Source organism: Syngnathus typhle, linkage group LG3 (assembly GCF_033458585.1).
Source record: "Syngnathus typhle isolate RoL2023-S1 ecotype Sweden linkage group LG3, RoL_Styp_1.0, whole genome shotgun sequence".
NCBI lineage: Eukaryota > Metazoa > Chordata > Actinopteri > Syngnathiformes > Syngnathidae > Syngnathus > Syngnathus typhle.
In genome coordinates this window covers 24,731,554-24,749,741 of record NC_083740.1, presented here as the reverse complement: position 1 = coordinate 24,749,741, position 18,188 = coordinate 24,731,554, and the positions used below count along the sequence as shown (strand labels likewise).

General features: G+C 45.2%; 1 long non-coding RNA gene across 1 annotated transcript; it reads left to right on the top strand.

The window, feature by feature from the left end:
• Positions 1 to 7,139: 7,139 nt before the first annotated feature.
• On the top strand, positions 7,140 to 16,774 carry LOC133151764 (uncharacterized). The gene is made up of 2 exons (XR_009713983.1): positions 7,140 to 14,340; positions 14,406 to 16,774. It is a non-coding gene; the product is annotated as an uncharacterized LOC133151764 (long non-coding RNA).
• The last annotated feature ends 1,414 nt before the right edge of the window (positions 16,775 to 18,188 follow it).

Sequence of the window (18,188 nt, the reverse complement as noted above, 5' to 3'; positions counted from 1 at the left end):
TTCTTCATGCGCAGTGATAAAGTCGGCACTCTAAAGCACCCGAGAGCGTTTTTTTCGATGCCAACCTAACCAGTGACGGGAGCGGCACAATTCAGAAAAAGTGCTCAGCTCGCCGAGAAAATGCGATTTAAGCAATAAAATTAAAAATGCTTATTAAACATAAACCAAACGTTGGAGGTGGTCATTTCTTCATGCGCAGTGATAAACTCGGCACTCTAAAGCACCCGAGAGCGTTTTTTTCGATGCCAACCTAACCAGAGTGACGGGAGCGGCACAATTCAGAAAAAGTGCTCAGCTCGCCGAGAAAATGCGATTTAAGCAATAAAATTAAAAATGCTTATAAAACATAAACCAAACGTTGGAGGTGGTCATTTCTTAATGCGCAGTAATAAACTCGGCACTCTAAAGCACCCGAGAGCGTTTTTTTCGATGCCAACCTAACCAGAGTGACGGGAGCGGCACAATTCAGAAAAAGTGCTCAGCTCGCCGAGAAAATGCGATTTAAGCAATAAAATTAAAAATGGTTATTAAACATAAACCAAACGTTGGAGGTGGTCATTTCTTCATGCGCAGTGAATAACTCGGCACTCTAAAGCACCCGAGAGCGTTTTTTTCGATGCCAACCTAACCAGAGTGACGGGAGCGGCACAATTCAGAAAAAGCGCTCAGCTCGCCGAGAAAATGCGATTTAAGCAATAAAATTAAAAATTCTTATAAAACATAAACCAAACGTTGGAGGTGGTCATTTCTTAATGCGCAGTAATAAACTCGGCACTCTAAAGCACCCGAGAGCGTTTTTTTCGATGCCAACCTAACCAGAGTGACGGGAGCGGCACAATTCAGAAAAAGTGCTCAGCTCGCCGAGAAAATGCGATTTAAGCAATAAAATTAAAAATGCTTATAAAACATAAACCAAACGTTGGAGGTGGTCATTTCTTAATGCGCAGTAATAAACTCGGCACTCTAAAGCACCCGAGAGCGTTTTTTTCGATGCCAACCTAACCAGAGTGACGGGAGCGGCACAATTCAGAAAAAGCGCTCAGCTCGCCGAGAAAATGCGATTTAAGCAATAAAATTAAAAATGCTTATAAAACATAAACCAAACGTTGGAGGTGGTCACTTCTTCGTGCGCAGTGAATAACTCGGCACTCTAAAGCACCCGAGAGCGTTTTTTTCGATGCCAACCTAACCAGAGTGACGGGAGCGGCACAATTCAGAAAAAGTGCTCAGCTCGCCGAGAAAATGCGATTTAAGCAATAAAATTAAAAATGCTTATAAAACATAAACCAAACGTTGGAGGTGGTCATTTCTTAATGCGCAGTAATAAACTCGGCACTCTAAAGCACCCGAGAGCGTTTTTTTCGATGCCAACCTAACCAGAGTGACGGGAGTGGCACAATTCAGAAAAAGTGCTCAGCTCGCCGAGAAAATGCGATTTAAGCAATAAAATTAAAAATGCTTATTAAACATAAACCAAACGTTGGAGGTGGTCATTTCTTCATGCGCAGTGAATAACTCGGCACTCTAAAGCACCCGATAGCGTTTTTTTCGATGCCAACCTAACCAGAGTGACGGGAGCGGCACAATTCAGAAAAAGTGCTCAGCTCGCCGAGAAAATGCGATTTAAGCAATAAAATTAAAAATACTTATAAAACATAAACCAAACGTTGGAGGTGGTCATTTCTTAATGCGCAGTAATAAACTCGGCACTCTAAAGCACCCGAGAGCGTTTTTTTCGATGCCAACCTAACCAGAGTGACGGGAGCGGCACAATTCAGAAAAAGTGCTCAGCTCGCCGAGAAAATGCGATTTAAGCAATAAAATTAAAAATGCTTATAAAACATAAACCAAACGTTGGAGGTGGTCATTTCTTCATGCGCAGTGATAAAGTCGGCACTCTAAAGCACCCGAGAGCGTTTTTTTCGATGCCAACCTAACCAGAGTGACGGGAGCGGCACAATTCAGAAAAAGTGCTCAGCTCGCCGAGAAAATGCGATTTAAGCAATAAAATTAAAAATGCTTATAAAACATAAACCAAACGTTGGAGGTGGTCATTTCTTAATGCGCAGTAATAAACTCGGCACTCTAAAGCACCCGAGAGCGTTTTTTTCGATGCCAACCTAACCAGAGTTACGGGAGCGGCACAATTCAGAAAAAGCGCTCAGCTCGCCGAGAAAATGCGATTTAAGCAATAAAATTAAAAATGCTTATAAAACATAAACCAAACGTTGGAGGTGGTCATTTCTTCATGCGCAGTGAATAACTCGGCACTCTAAAGCACCCGAGAGCGTTTTTTTCGATGCCAACCTAACCAGAGTGACGGGAGCGGCACAATTCAGAAAAAGTGCTCAGCTCGCCGAGAAAATGCGATTTAAGCAATAAAATTAAAAATGCTTATAAAACATAAACCAAACGTTGGAGGTGGTCATTTCTTAATGCGCAGTAATAAACTCGGCACTCTAAAGCACCCGTGAGCGTTTTTTTCGATGCCAACCTAACCAGAGTGACGGGAGCGGCACAATTCAGAAAAAGTGCTCAGCTCGCCGAGAAAATGCGATTTAAGCAATAAAATTAAAAATGCTTATAAAACATAAACCAAACGTTGGAGGTGGTCATTTCTTCATGCGCAGTGATAAAGTCGGCACTCTAAAGCACCCGAGAGCGTTTTTTTCGATGTTAACCTAACCAGTGACGGGAGCGGCACAATTCAGAAAAAGTGCTCAGCTCGCCGAGAAAATGCGATTTAAGCAATAAAATTAAAAATGCTTATTAAACATAAACCAAACGTTGGAGGTGGTCATTTCTTCATGCGCAGTGATAAACTCGGCACTCTAAAGCACCCGAGAGCGTTTTTTTCGATGCCAACCTAACCAGAGTGACGGGAGCGGCACAATTCAGAAAAAGTGCTCAGCTCGCCGAGAAAATGCGATTTAAGCAATAAAATTAAAAATGCTTATAAAACATAAACCAAACGTTGGAGGTGGTCATTTCTTAATGCGCAGTAATAAACTCGGCACTCTAAAGCACCCGAGAGCGTTTTTTTCGATGCCAACCTAACCAGAGTTACGGGAGCGGCACAATTCAGAAAAAGTGCTCAGCTCGCCGAGAAAATGCGATTTAAGCAATAAAATTAAAAATGCTTATTAAACATAAACCAAACGTTGGAGGTGGTCATTTCTTCATGCGCAGTGAATAACTCGGCACTCTAAAGCACCCGAGAGCGTTTTTTTCGATGCCAACCTAACCAGAGTGACGGGAGCGGCACAATTCAGAAAAAGCGCTCAGCTCGCCGAGAAAATGCGATTTAAGCAATAAAATTAAAAATGCTTATAAAACATAAACCAAACGTTGGAGGTGGTCATTTCTTAATGCGCAGTAATAAACTCGGCACTCTAAAGCACCCGAGAGCGTTTTTTTCGATGCCAACCTAACCAGAGTGACGGGAGCGGCACAATTCAGAAAAAGTGCTCAGCTCGCCGAGAAAATGCGATTTAAGCAATAAAATTAAAAATGCTTATTAAACATAAACCAAACGTTGGAGGTGGTCATTTCTTCATGCGCAATGAATAACTCGGCACTCTAAAGCACCCGAGAGCGTTTTTTTCGATGCCAACCTAACCAGAGTGACGGGAGCGGCACAATTCAGAAAAAGCGCTCAGCTCGCCGAGAAAATGCGATTTAAGCAATAAAATTAAAAATGCTTATAAAACATAAACCAAACGTTGGAGGTGGTCATTTCTTAATGCGCAGTAATAAACTCGGCACTCTAAAGCACCCGAGAGCGTTTTTTTCGATGCCAACCTAACCAGAGTGACGGGAGCGGCACAATTCAGAAAAAGTGCTCAGCTCGCCGAGAAAATGCGATTTAAGCAATAAAATTAAAAATGCTTATAAAACATAAACCAAACGTTGGAGGTGGTCATTTCTTAATGCGCAGTAATAAACTCGGCACTCTAAAGCACCCGAGAGCGTTTTTTTCGATGCCAACCTAACCAGAGTGACGGGAGCGGCACAATTCAGAAAAAGTGCTCAGCTCGCCGAGAAAATGCGATTTAAGCAATAAAATTAAAAATGCTTATTAAACATAAACCAAACGTTGGAGGTGGTCATTTCTTCATGCGCAGTGAATAACTCGGCACTCTAAAGCACCCGATAGCGTTTTTTTCGATGCCAACCTAACCAGAGTGACGGGAGCGGCACAATTCAGAAAAAGTGCTCAGCTCGCCGAGAAAATGCGATTTAAGCAATAAAATTAAAAATGCTTATAAAACATTAACCAAACGTTGGAGGTGGTCATTTCTTAATGCGCAGTAATAAACTCGGCACTCTAAAGCACCCGAGAGCGTTTTTTTCGATGCCAACCTAACCAGAGTGACGGGAGCGGCACAATTCAGAAAAAGTGCTCAGCTCGCCGAGAAAATGCGATTTAAGCAATAAAATTAAAAATGCTTATAAAACATAAACCAAACGTTGGAGGTGGTCATTTCTTAATGCGCAGTAATAAACTCGGCACTCTAAAGCACCCGAGAGCGTTTTTTTCGATGCCAACCTAACCAGAGTGACGGGAGCGGCACAATTCAGAAAAAGCGCTCAGCTCGCCGAGAAAATGCGATTTAAGCAATAAAATTAAAAATGCTTATAAAACATAAACCAAACGTTGGAGGTGGTCATTTCTTCGTGCGCAGTGAATAACTCGGCACTCTAAAGCACCCGAGAGCGTTTTTTTCGATGCCAACCTAACCAGAGTGACGGGAGCGGCACAATTTAGAAAAAGTGCTCAGCTCGCCGAGAAAATGCGATTTAAGCAATAAAATTAAAAATGCTTATAAAACATAAACCAAACGTTGGAGGTGGTCATTTCTTAATGCGCAGTAATAAACTCGGCACTCTAAAGCACCCGAGAGCGTTTTTTTCGATGCCAACCTAACCAGAGTGACGGGAGCGGCACAATTCAGAAAAAGTGCTCAGCTCGCCGAGAAAATGCGATTTAGGCAATAAAATTAAAAATGCTTATAAAACATAAACCAAACGTTGGAGGTGGTCATTTCTTAATGCGCAGTAATAAACTCGGCACTCTAAAGCACCCGAGAGCGTTTTTTTCGATGCCAACCTAACCAGAGTGACGGGAGCGGCACAATTCAGAAAAAGCGCTCAGCTCGCCGAGAAAATGCGATTTAAGCAATAAAATTAAAAATGCTTATAAAACATAAACCAAACGTTGGAGGTGGTCATTTCTTCATGCGCAGTGAATAACTCGGCACTCTAAAGCACCCGAGAGCTTTTTTTTCGATGCCAAGTGACGGGAGCGGCACAATTCAGAAAAAGTGCTCAGCTCGCCGAGAAAATGCGATTTAAGCAATAAAATTAAAAATGCTTATAAAACATAAACCAAACGTTGGAGGTGGTCATTTCTTAATGCGCAGTAATAAACTCGGCACTCTAAAGCACCCGAGAGCGTTTTTTTCGATGCCAACCTAACCAGAGTGACGGGAGCGGCACAATTCAGAAAAAGTGCTCAGCTCGCCGAGAAAATGCGATTTAAGCAATAAAATTAAAAATGCTTATAAAACATAAACCAAACGTTGGAGGTGGTCATTTCTTAATGCGCAGTAATAAACTCGGCACTCTAAAGCACCCGAGAGCGTTTTTTTCGATGCCAACCTAACCAGAGTGACGGGAGCGGCACAATTCAGAAAAAGTGCTCAGCTCGCCGAGAAAATGCGATTTAAGCAATAAAATTAAAAATGCTTATTAAACATAAACCAAACGTTGGAGGTGGTCATTTCTTCATGCGCAGTGAATAACTCGGCACTCTAAAGCACCCGATAGCGTTTTTTTCGATGCCAACCTAACCAGAGTGACGGGAGCGGCACAATTCAGAAAAAGTGCTCAGCTCGCCGAGAAAATGCGATTTAAGCAATAAAATTAAAAATGCTTATAAAACATAAACCAAACGTTGGAGGTGGTCATTTCTTAATGCGCAGTAATAAACTCGGCACTCTAAAGCACCCGAGAGCGTTTTTTTCGATGCCAACCTAACCAGAGTGACGGGAGCTGCACAATTCAGAAAAAGTGCTCAGCTCGCCGAGAAAATGCGATTTAAGCAATAAAATTAAAAATGCTTATAAAACATAAACCAAACGTTGGAGGTGGTCATTTCTTAATGCGCAGTAATAAACTCGGCACTCTAAAGCACCCGAGAGCGTTTTTTTTCGATGCCAACCTAACCAGAGTTACGGGAGCGGCACAATTCAGAAAAAGCGCTCAGCTCGCCGAGAAAATGCGATTTAAGCAATAAAATTAAAAATGCTTATAAAACATAAACCAAACGTTGGAGGTGGTCATTTCTTCATGCGCAGTGAATAACTCGGCACTCTAAAGCACCCGAGAGCGTTTTTTTCGATGCCAACCTAACCAGAGTGACGGGAGCGGCACAATTCAGAAAAAGTGCTCAGCTCGCCGAGAAAATGCGATTTAAGCAATAAAATTAAAAATGCTTATAAAACATAAACCAAACGTTGGAGGTGGTCATTTCTTCATGCGCAGCGAATAACTCGGCACTCTAAAGCACCCGATAGCGTTTTTTTCGATGCCAACCTAACCAGAGTGACGGGAGCGGCACAATTCAGAAAGTGTTCAGCTCGCCGAGAAAATGCGATTTAAGCAATAAAATTAAAAATGCTTATAAAACATAAACCAAACGTTGGAGGTGGTCATTTCTTAATGCGCAGTAATAAACTCGGCACTCTAAAGCACCCGAGAGCGTTTTTTTTGATGCCAACCTAACCAGAGTGACGGGAGCTGCACAATTCAGAAAAAGTGCTCAGCTCGCCGAGAAAATGCGATTTAAGCAATAAAATTAAAAATGCTTATAAAACATAAACCAAACGTTCGAGGTGGTCATTTCTTAATGCGCAGTAATAAACTCGGCACTCTAAAGCACCCGAGAGCGTTTTTTTTCGATGCCAACCTAACCAGAGTTACGGGAGCGGCACAATTCAGAAAAAGCGCTCAGCTCGCCGAGAAAATGCGATTTAAGCAATAAAATTAAAAATGCTTATAAAACATAAACCAAACGTTGGAGGTGGTCATTTCTTCATGCGCAGTGAATAACTCGGCACTCTAAAGCACCCTGTAGTGTATTATTATTATGATATCATGCAATGTTCATCTCACTAGTAAGCCTAAGTATGACCAGGGGCATGTTCGGGTCAGGGTCTGTGGGATTGTTTGAGGCTTGGGCCAGGAAGGTAGACTCATTGGCGCCGGACACATCTGGCTTCCATTAACAAACTGATAAGATACACAGGATGTAGAGAGGGGGGGCAACGGCGGGGTCATAGGTCAGCCAACAGCCCCATCTGCGCGCTCCCGCGTGGAGGGAAGCGCAAGAGTATAAGGTTTAGGACGAGAGTAGACAAAGGGACTCGACATCTTGGCTAGGGCGCGAGACACTTCTCTCTGACATCGGTTGAATAAAATCTTTCCCCAATCAGCCATGTGTGACTGAAGTTTTCCTTCCCCAAGCCAGCCACTTTTTCACCATCTTGTTTGGAAGACCAGCTGACCATCGAAGAGAATTCACCACAATTTTGGCGTCACGAACAGTTCTCTTGTCCTTCGGGGAGCCCTCGCCCGCCTGGGTGCGAGCATTGAGCGTCCGGCCGGCAGGCTGAGTTTGAGGTGAGAAGCTTTCACTCACAGTATCGCAATGTGCTCGTGCCTGGTGTGGGGGGGGATGGAGTGGCTCCTAAGCGGGACAGTTAACGGGCCTGGTGTGCCAGTGGCTGGCAAAAAGGGGGGGGGGATTTGTCTCCCCTAGCTGGATGTCGACGAGATGTGGATTTTGAAAGGGGGGAGTATAGCCCCAATAGAAAAATGAAAATGTACAAAAAAAAAAAAAAAATAGAAAAAAAGAAAAAAGGCAAATAAAAATGGGAAAATAGCATAAAACTTAATGGGGAATGTGCACAACAGTGTGAGTGACATGTCTGGTGTGAATGATGAATGAGAAAGAAAATGCTCCGAGAGAGGGCACGTGAAACAGGACAGGATGTCTGGGACATCGCTGATCGGCTGTCACGAGAGAAGAATAATAGAAAGTCCCATAAAACGTGGACTTTGTTTTGGCTACAGATCCGATGGAGGATGGAAATTTTAGCTGTGTGATTGAGGCGGAAACACAGGTACGATTGAACACTGTGTGCGACAAGAGACGGGCACCACCAAGCCACCGGAGGCATAATTTCCGGGGTCGTGCTGGGACGTTGAGATCACACTCAATGTAGTTGAGATCACACTCAATGTGGTCGAGATGTCCGGTGGGGGCATTTGTCTCTATATATAGGTCGCACGAAAAAGGGAGGCTTGCTGCAGACCGCAATTGGCAAAGCGGAGGAGTGCGCAGCCTTGGCATCCGTAACTGTGTGAACGAATGTGGGAAATTTACCGGCTGGGTCTGGGACCAGGGTGCCGAGAAGGATGATGCGCGCAGACCACGTTATTTGAGCACTGATCAGATTAGGAGTTTGTGCGGGTTGCAAGGTTCCCCCGGCTGACAGCTGGTGCGTTAGCCGCTTAGAGAGATACTCTTCGGGCAACTTACCGGGGCGAACTGGTGCGCTGCGGTTGTACCCAAGTCGCCACGGTCCGATTCCGATTGGCGAGGCGCACTGTAATAGCGCACACTCCTGTCAAAGTCTGATAAAATTTACGGCTTGCAGCAGACCGCAATTGGCAGAGCGGAGGAGTGCGCAGCCGATAGAAATTGGAAAACGTGGAAAAAGAGGCCTCAGGGGGGTTAATCTTGGTATACCATGTAAAAAAAAAAAAAAAAAAAAAAAAAAAGTAATTTGTGTGCACACTGAAGTTAAAAATCTGCAGTATAAGGGGAAATGCAAAGCGCTCTTAGGGGAAACAAAGACAAGAAGTACAAAGGGCATGTTTGTACGTGCACCTGCGCACGGTAAGAAGACACAAAATGACCAAACCGCATGGAAGCGGTTAGTGAGAAGCTACATGAGAGATGGATTCGAATCCCTTTGCCTGTGTTCTATGTTGTGCGTAATGTCTGTAAAGTTTCTGTCAGTTGTCGTCGTTCGTCTAAGCGGTGTGCGCGCTTGGTGTATGGGGTGTGCGTGCGCGCGGATGGGTGTGTGCATGTGCGGTTGTGTGCGCGCTCGGTGTGTGTGCGTTTATGTGCACACGCATGGGAGACGGCAGTGAGAGAAGAGAGGAGGGGGCCCTGGGTACTCCAAGGCGCGGAATGGTGCTCTGACGGCAAAGGTGGGGGCCGGCGAGACGCGCGGGCCTGGCCAGCCCGTGGAGTCAACATTGGTACGCTGACCCCCCCTTGTCCGAGGGCGCTGTGCCGAGGAGCCCGCAAAGGCGAGGCTGGGTCCCCCCGGTAGAGGTCAATGTCGATGAGAACTGAGACATGACGAGGGGAGATCAAATGTGGATGAGCAAAGGGTGCATGATTAACAATGAACGTGCATGATTGAAACTGAAACTTCACTGGCACTAATGTTGAACAGTTTGCAAATAGGCAAGAGAGAGACATGCTTGCAATACTCACTAAAATACTAATGTTTGTGTACCTGTGTGTCTTAAGAAAAGAGTTGGGCCGTGGCAGCAGTGATCTATGGCAGGACGCTACACATTCGGCCCAAGACCGATAGGTGGGGGGAGAAAGTGAAGAAAGGGGGGTTCGCTCGTAAATTAAGAGGGAGCCTGTTGAGGGCGGCCAGCGCCCCTAGTCCATCTGACAACTAATGAGAAAGTGAGTGATTACGTTAACTTGAACGAGATTGCTATTTCTCCTGTTTGCATAACAAATACGAGACGGTGCACGCGCACGTCTCCTCCCAGAGGACAAAGAGACACGGACAGAACTCCCAGGTCGTCTGAGGAAAAGCTTCGTGGAGCGCTGCCCCCAAATTCTTCACTAATTTACGTCAGGACGCCACAAATGCGGCCAGAGACAGATAGAAAGAGGGAGTGAGAGAAGAAAGGGGGGGCTAACTCGTAAATAATGAGGAGATATTGGGAGTAATCTATTGGTCCTTTCTTTAACACCCTTTAAATCATTTCCTGGAGTAGATAGGTTAGCAACACGAGGGATTTAGAGGTTCAACAGAAAGACAGTTAAAAGACAATAACATTTTTGATTTGAACAATTGCAGGCTAACAGGAGCATGAGAGAGGAGAGCTGAGAAGCGGGATCCACTTTGATCGAGGAGATTGGAAATTCACAGCACATATTCTAAGTCGCATTTTTGAGCAAGCATGACACAGGTAATAACGCGTGAGAGATCAAGACATAGATCAGGGCTAGTTGTGGGACGCAGACCTCGGAGTTAATTTTGAATAATGATACTGAAGACACAATGTACTGTCCCATTAAATTGGAACTATAGACAAAACGTAGCTCGACAATAGGATGAGTTGCAGGACTTACAATATAAAGACGACATTGCTGTTACTAGGAGAATTCGACTTTTGGTAAACAAACGTTACTAGTGAATGGAGGGCAGCAGCTACATTTGGAGATAGCCTTACAAGTTTGGTGTCCCAGTCTGTCTCTCTCAGTGCCAGGATCCCTGAAAACTCGACCCCGAGACTCCGCCTGCAGCCGCGGACGACTACAAGACGGTGCCTGGCTTTGAGGCACCTTTGACCTTTGGCAAGGACAAAGTAAGACTGTTGTTGTGCTTGGAGGGGGCATGTACACTCCGGAGGATAGACAACATCCTCGGAGACGAGAAAAGACAGTGAGAAGTGGAGGAACTCACAATGTTGAAGGAAAAATGGACATTTGAACAATGGACTCATTCGAGAGTGATGGATGTGTTGGCTCTGAAGCAACAACAAAAGGACACCATCTTGAGAGGGTGAGGTGCGGCAGAAGATATGGACTTGAAATGTCCGACGGCCAAATCGCACTCCTGGCGGTGCTAAGACCTCGTGGGGCTTGGGTTAGAGTGGACAGGAGCTTCATTGTGCACTGGGTTTGACAGAACTGAGGAGATTTGATAAAGGATTGAATAATGCGTTGAGCTACAGAGAGAAGCATCATGGTCAGAGATTGAACAGATTTGAATAAAACAAATGGGCTAAAACGGTGAGAAACAAGAGCGAGATCTGATGTTTTGGCTCACCAGACATGAGAAGTAGAAATCGAGTTAGATAAATTTTAGAATGGGACATCTAGACCAGGGGTCCCCAAACTTTTTCCTGTGAGGGCCACATAACCTTTCCCTTCTCTGATGGCGGGCCGGTGGCAGTTTGTAACAGAAAAAGTGTGACGATCGTAGGGGAGCTTAAAAAAATTATTGTTTTCCAGAAAGCCACACATAACCAAATAACGGTTATTTAATAACCCTTTCCAGGTTCTTTACAGAAAAAAAGTCAGGAAACAAATAATAACACTATTAATGAAATAAATAATAACTAAACCCTCTCTGAGTTCTTCACAGAAAAAACAGGAAATAAATAACTAAATAACTCTCTCTGGGTTCTTCATAGAAAAAAAACCATGGAACATTAACTTTCTGTTGTGCCATGCACAATCTTAACAGATAAAAGTTCAGCTCAGTTGTCAGAGCAGAACCTCTCTGACACATATGAGCAGTCTCTTAAAGTTCTTGTGTTCCTTCCTTATAATCCTTTTGTAGGTTCCAGTAGGCTTGTAGATACTGCTGTCTTTTTTGTTAAAGTTTGATAGTGCGTCATAGTCTGGAGTAAAATTTGTTGTGGCAATTCTTAGGCGAGATCCGAGGTGTTGGTCCGTTTACCTCGATCTGTGACGGGTAGATGTTGACGTTCATGTGGCTGAACGTCACGTCGCGTACGTCGAGCCAAATTGGCAACTCTTTTAAACGCTCGGCACTGTTCACCCTGCTTTACTTGGGCGACATTTTAACGGAAGGATTCCAGGGGAAGGTTTGTGGGTGGCTTTAGCGCAAAACTGCATCTGAAAGCTCAGCGCGCAAATTACAAGAATGCTGTCGTCACAGCCCACGCTCTAAATTCGGGACTGATACAAATAGAGCGCGAGTGCGCCATGTCCGTACACGCACTTGTGAGTGTGCACCGAGCTTTCTGACACGGCTTCCGGTAGTAAATGCGCAGGCGAGCGCTTCCCCATCTACTGGGGAAACGCAGTCATTGCAGGCAAAATGAGCAAAAAAAAAAAAAAAAAGTTTAATAATACAATTTATTCAGGGTTGGCGGGCCGGATTAAACGGTCCCGCGGGCCGTATCCGGCCCGCGGGCCGTAGTTTGGTGACCCCTGATCTAGACTAAAGTGGATTCAGCCAAGAAGAAGCTAGGACGCTCGATGTACCTACTCAATACGATAGAAGTTTGTTGCACCATAGTGGAGGTTGGGTAGTCAGAAAGTTGGATCCGTTAAATTTTTGACTTTCACACATTCATGCATAGGAGTCGCACAAGGCCACAGGTAACAAGATAATGACTGAGATAGGGCTCAAATTCAACTGCACCCACACGGCAATGTAGAAGCAGGAGAGCGGAGTAAGGGATTATATGATAAACAGTCCGCTGTAGGGTTACCAATAGGAGATTCTGTCAAAAGAACTACTAAGAGGTGGAGGCGAAGATAATAGGAGGACGTAGATATTCGAAGGTCTGATAAGGGAAAACTCCGTTGTCAAAGGTCGGATTGGAGCAAGTAGGAATTTGCCATTTTAACAGGGATTGACAGCAGGAGAGATTGAGGATAGAAGATCTGGACAGCAATGACGTAGGTTACATTAAAAACTGCTCATTCGAGGGAGAAGGCTCGGCGCTCCCTGTGTGGAGCTGCAGCTTTGCAGAAGGGGGGCAGACCGCGCGAGTGAGGAGTGGTGATAGGCGACCACAAGGAAGTAGGGAGAGGTGTTGGATGGTGTGACAGGCAGGAGTTTTAGGAAGAGGAAGAAAAGAAAAAGGGGGGAATGAGACTCGCCAAGAGGGGCAATAAAGAGAAGCAGACTGAGAAACAGTTTTGAGCAAGACAACGGGGAAAAAGGGGGAGAGCCAAATGATGACGTAAAAAGCCAGAGAGAATAGTCTGACCCATCTTTATTGAATTTAATTAACATAAGTAATAGAGATCGAGTTTGTAGGACCAATACGAGGGCATGGAGGCTCCCTCAAAACGCGGGTCCCACAGTTAGTCCCTCAGATAGACATATATGACAATTTGCGATGAATCTGATGGGCGAGTTTATGGAAAATTGAATTGGAGATTTTACAATAGGTCATGTTGACGAGTATGTCCGAATGTGAAGAGTCACTATTAGGAGTCAATATTTGCCTACACACTAACATACTAACTTTGCTTGGTTTGGGGGGAGAGCTGAGTGATAGAGACGGATGAGTGTGTCTGTGAGTGTGTGGATGGGTGAGTGCGCATGTGATCATCTACGGCTGTGTGTGCGCAGTATGATTGGCCAGAGAGGTCTGAAGTTGGATGATGTGTTTGCCATTGAGGATAAAATTCCTCTCACCTGAAGGGGTGGTGCAGATCGGAGGGACTGGAACTGGTAAGTGATGAGTTCCGATCGCAACCATGGTTCAATGATCAATCAGGGGCACCATCGACAACCAAACGGTTCGATGGAGAAGGCCCGTTTCTGTGATATGGTCAGACAAGACGGAACTAGTATTGAACATCAAGACTTTGGACGATTTGACGTGTGACGACCTTGTGCTCACCCGACGGGGTGACGGACTAGGTGGACAGTGACCAAATGTTTGACGCTTGGGCTTGCTTGCGACATGAGCGAGCTCTGCTTTGTTTTTCTGTGTGACTTGATTTTTTGCAGCAGCAGCAACGGCCGCCAGCCAAGGAGCGGATTGCGCGCTGCTTGCGTAACTTGTTTTCGTTCTTGCAGGTTGTCAATTGCGTTCGTGGAACGTTTGTGTTGAATTTACGAGAGTATGTTAACCCTTGCCCTTTTGGTTTTTATAATGAACTTGTTGATTACATGGTTTTCAGGACAGGATCCCCGAGCGCCAGGATTCATTTTATGACTGTTTTTGTTTTGATACTTGATGTCTGTTTTTGTGTGTACAAATGTCCGCTGTCAGCAGGGCTATAAGCTCACTGACAAGAGTGCGCTGATTTTTGTGTGTGTTGCCGAGTGTGTGGTGGACAGTCAAGTTTCAGAGACTTGGGGTGACGGTCCCGGGGCCCAGATGGAAGCTAGAGGTTCCGTGGGCCTGGCTACAATGAGTGTGGTGATGAGAGGGGACGCTTTGCTGGTTCCTTTTGATACGTAATGACACATTAAGTGAATGTGTCAAAAGGGGGGAGTGGTAGAACAGAAAGGGGTGAGTAGGTTTCAATGTGTAATTGTGATATACAAAGTTTTTTTCCAAATTCACTTGTTTTTAAGCTTTAACAGGACACGCCAGAATTCAACTAGCAGTGATGGAAGGAGCAGAAGAAGCATCTTGAAAGAAAGGGAGTTAACGGGAGACAACAGCCTGGAATGGATGCGAAGCGTGGTAACAATTTAGTGACAATAAGGTTTAAGGTTTTTCAATGACAAAGTGCGAAGGACAAATCATACAGTGATTTGGGAATGGACAGTGGCACAATACACAACGAAAGTTTGGAAGGTTATTGAATGTGAGGAAGACGGGGCCAGAGACAAGGAAGGGGGAAATTTCTGAACGCGTGACTGCATTAAAGCTGCTATTACAGGGCAAATGTTTAATTATACATTTTAGGACGAGTAGTTTGCATAACGAATACGGAGAGGATTTGAGTGGCTGTACCGTTTTGGAAAGATTACGTGAGCGTTGTTTCAGAATGATGACTGGTCTGAACAGTGAGGTGGCTCAAACATAAGGCACGGATACATAAAGGTAGGAAACTACAGTATTGTGAGGGGTACCGGTTTGAGAATGCTACACATCTTTAGACTGAAGAAGGAATTTGGGGGTGACAAATAGTATTTGGACGGGAAAAAGAGCGGCTGAAGTGACATGACTGACGGGACTTCAGAAAGATGACAGTGTGATTGAGACAGTGACACCTGCGACAGGAAAGGCTACCAGGAACAGGTAGAATTTACATTGTGACTGGGGGGATCTAGCAACGCTGTCGGCACGACGAGAAATGAGGGGAATGAGTCCTGGAGTGTTTGCTTGTTTGTTTGCTTGTTTGTTTGTTTGTTTGTTTGTTTGTTTGTTTGTTTCAGGGACCGCGTGGGCCTCTGGAAACGAGGGGTAGGTGTCGGGAGCCCTCGGGCGTTCTGATGAGATTTTGATGAGACGATTGACACAGCTTTTTCCTCGTTGCCCCATCACCGCCAAATAATTATTTGAGGGGGCTGGAAACACTGGAGCTATCGGGTTGTGTTGCCCTGCCAGCGGTGGCCGTCGGGGCCGGAAGGACGTCCGGCCTGGGCTGCTACCTTTGACATTATGACTCCACATGTTCGCACTGTTAAAGTCACTCGATACAGACAGTAGCTTTAGCTTGTCATAGGTCGCCTGGCTGCTGACCGGGGCCTTGCACGGGATTCAACGGCCATCATAAGCAACAGGAGGACACTGAACGGACAGCCGGCCCGGGACGGTGCCGTCTACTACTAGTGCTATTTTCCACTGACGGATCAGGGGACTGGATTTCATATCTGCACGCACTTGTGCATGCGAGGGGGGCAGCGCAACAACGGGTTTAATGTTCTTGCATGCTTTGACGATTCGTTTTTATATACCTCACTGTGTTACCTCGTTGTTTTTGCCATGTGGTTTACTTTATTATGTGACCTCATTTGCTTGCCCCGTGGCATGTTTACGATACGACGTTGCATGTTGAGCGATCTGTATTTGAGGGTCATGGTTCTGCTTGTTGCTGTGTTTAGGGCTCATGCTACGCTTTGTGAAATGTGGTGTGTGCCGGAGCTCCCTTCACCTGACTCTCGCCAGGTGAGAGGCGCCTCCGGGGGCGTAGAATGGGCCTCCCTCTTTTTCCTCGTCATTAGATTGGCGGGGTTTTTTCGACGGCGGTCCGGCAACTTTTTGGGGCTTCTAACGGGCCACAGCAAACTTTTCCTCTCCAAATTGGTGGCGCTGGTGATATATTACCTAAGGGGGGTGTGCGGACGGCGTCAATCAGTTAATGGGGTTGGGGGATTCGATCTTGGTCAAATGTGGTTCCTGAGAGGCCTCAGATTGCTGTCAGGGAGGAATTTGCTATTAAATTAGGTTGAGCTTTCCTAGTTAATGTAACCTTAAGTAGCATGCCTTGAGCATGGTTTAGGATGAGACAAATAGGTCCAAATTGTAGACGAAAACCATAAAATGGTTGGGGGAAGGTTTTTGGATGTACCGATGTCTTTTCGTGTTGAGTTGTTGCCGGGGCACTTGTGGTACCCCGGCAGGGGGGATTATGTAGTGTATTATTATTATGATATCATGCAATGTTCATCTCACTAGTAAGCCTAAGTATGACCAGGGGCATGTTCGGGTCAGGGTCTGTGGGATTGTTTGAGGCTTGGGCCAGGAAGGTAGACTCATTGGCGCCGGACACATCTGGCTTCCATTAACAAACTGATAAGATACACAGGATGTAGAGAGGGGGGGCAACGGCGGGGTCATAGGTCAGCCAACAGCCCCATCTGCGCGCTCCCGCGTGGAGGGAAGCGCAAGAGTATAAGGTTTAGGACGAGAGTAGACAAAGGGACTCGACATCTTGGCTAGGGCGCGAGACACTTCTCTCTGACATCGGTTGAATAAAATCTTTCCCCAATCAGCCATGTGTGACTGAAGTTTTCCTTCCCCAAGCCAGCCACTTTTTCACCATCTTGTTTGGAAGACCAGCTGACCATCGAAGAGAATTCACCACAACCCGAGAGCGTTTTTTTCGATGCCAACCTAACCAGAGTGACGGGAGCGGCACAATTCAGAAAAAGTGCTCAGCTCGCCGAGAAAATGCGATTTAAGCAATAAAATTAAAAATGCTTATAAAACATAAACCAAACGTTGGAGGTGGTCATTTCTTAATGCGCAGTAATAAACTCGGCACTCTAAAGCACCCGTGAGCGTTTTTTTCGATGCCAACCTAACCAGAGTGACGGGAGCGGAACAATTCAGAAAAAGTGCTCAGCTCGCCGAGAAAATGCGATTTAAGCAATAAAATTAAAAATGCTTATAAAACATAAACCAAACGTTGGAGGTGGTCATTTCTTCATGCGCAGTGATAAAGTCGGCACTCTAAAGCACCCGAGAGCGTTTTTTTCGATGCCAACCTAACCAGAGTGACGGGAGCGGCACAATTCAGAAAAAGTGCTCAGCTCGCCGAGAAAATGCGATTTAAGCAATAAAATTAAAAATGCTTATTAAACATAAACCAAACGTTGGAGGTGGTCATTTCTTCATGCGCAGTGATAAACTCGGCACTCTAAAGCACCCGAGAGCGTTTTTTTCGATGCCAACCTAACCAGAGTGACGGGAGCGGCACAATTCAGAAAAAGTGCTCAGCTCGCCGAGAAAATGCGATTTAAGCAATAAAATTAAAAATGCTTATTAAACATAAACCAAACGGTGGAGGTGGTCATTTCTTCATGCGCAGTGAATAACTCGGCACTCTAAAGCACCCGAGAGCGTTTTTTTCGATGCCAACCTAACCAGAGTGACGGGAGCGGCACAATTCAGAAAAAGCGCTCAGCTCGCCGAGAAAATGCGATTTAAGCAATAAAATTAAAAATGCTTATTAAACATAAACCAAACGTTGGAGGTGGTCATTTCTTCATGCGCAGTGAATAACTCGGCACTCTAAAGCACCCGAGAGCGTTTTTTTCGATGCCAACCTAACCAGAGTGACGGGAGCGGCACAATTCAGAAAAAGCGCTCAGCTCGCCGAGAAAATGCGATTTAAGCAATAAAATTAAAAATGCTTATAAAACATAAACCAAACGTTGGAGGTGGTCATTTCTTCATGCGCAGTGATAAACTCGGCACTCTAAAGCACCCGAGAGCGTTTTTTTCGATGCCAACCTAACCAGAGTGACGGGAGCGGCACAATTCAGAAAAAGTGCTCAGCTCGCCGAGAAAATGCGATTTAAGCAATAAAATTAAAAATGCTTATTAAACATAAACCAAACGTTGGAGGTGGTCATTTCTTAATGCGCAGTAATAAACTCGGCACTCTAAAGCACCCGAGAGCG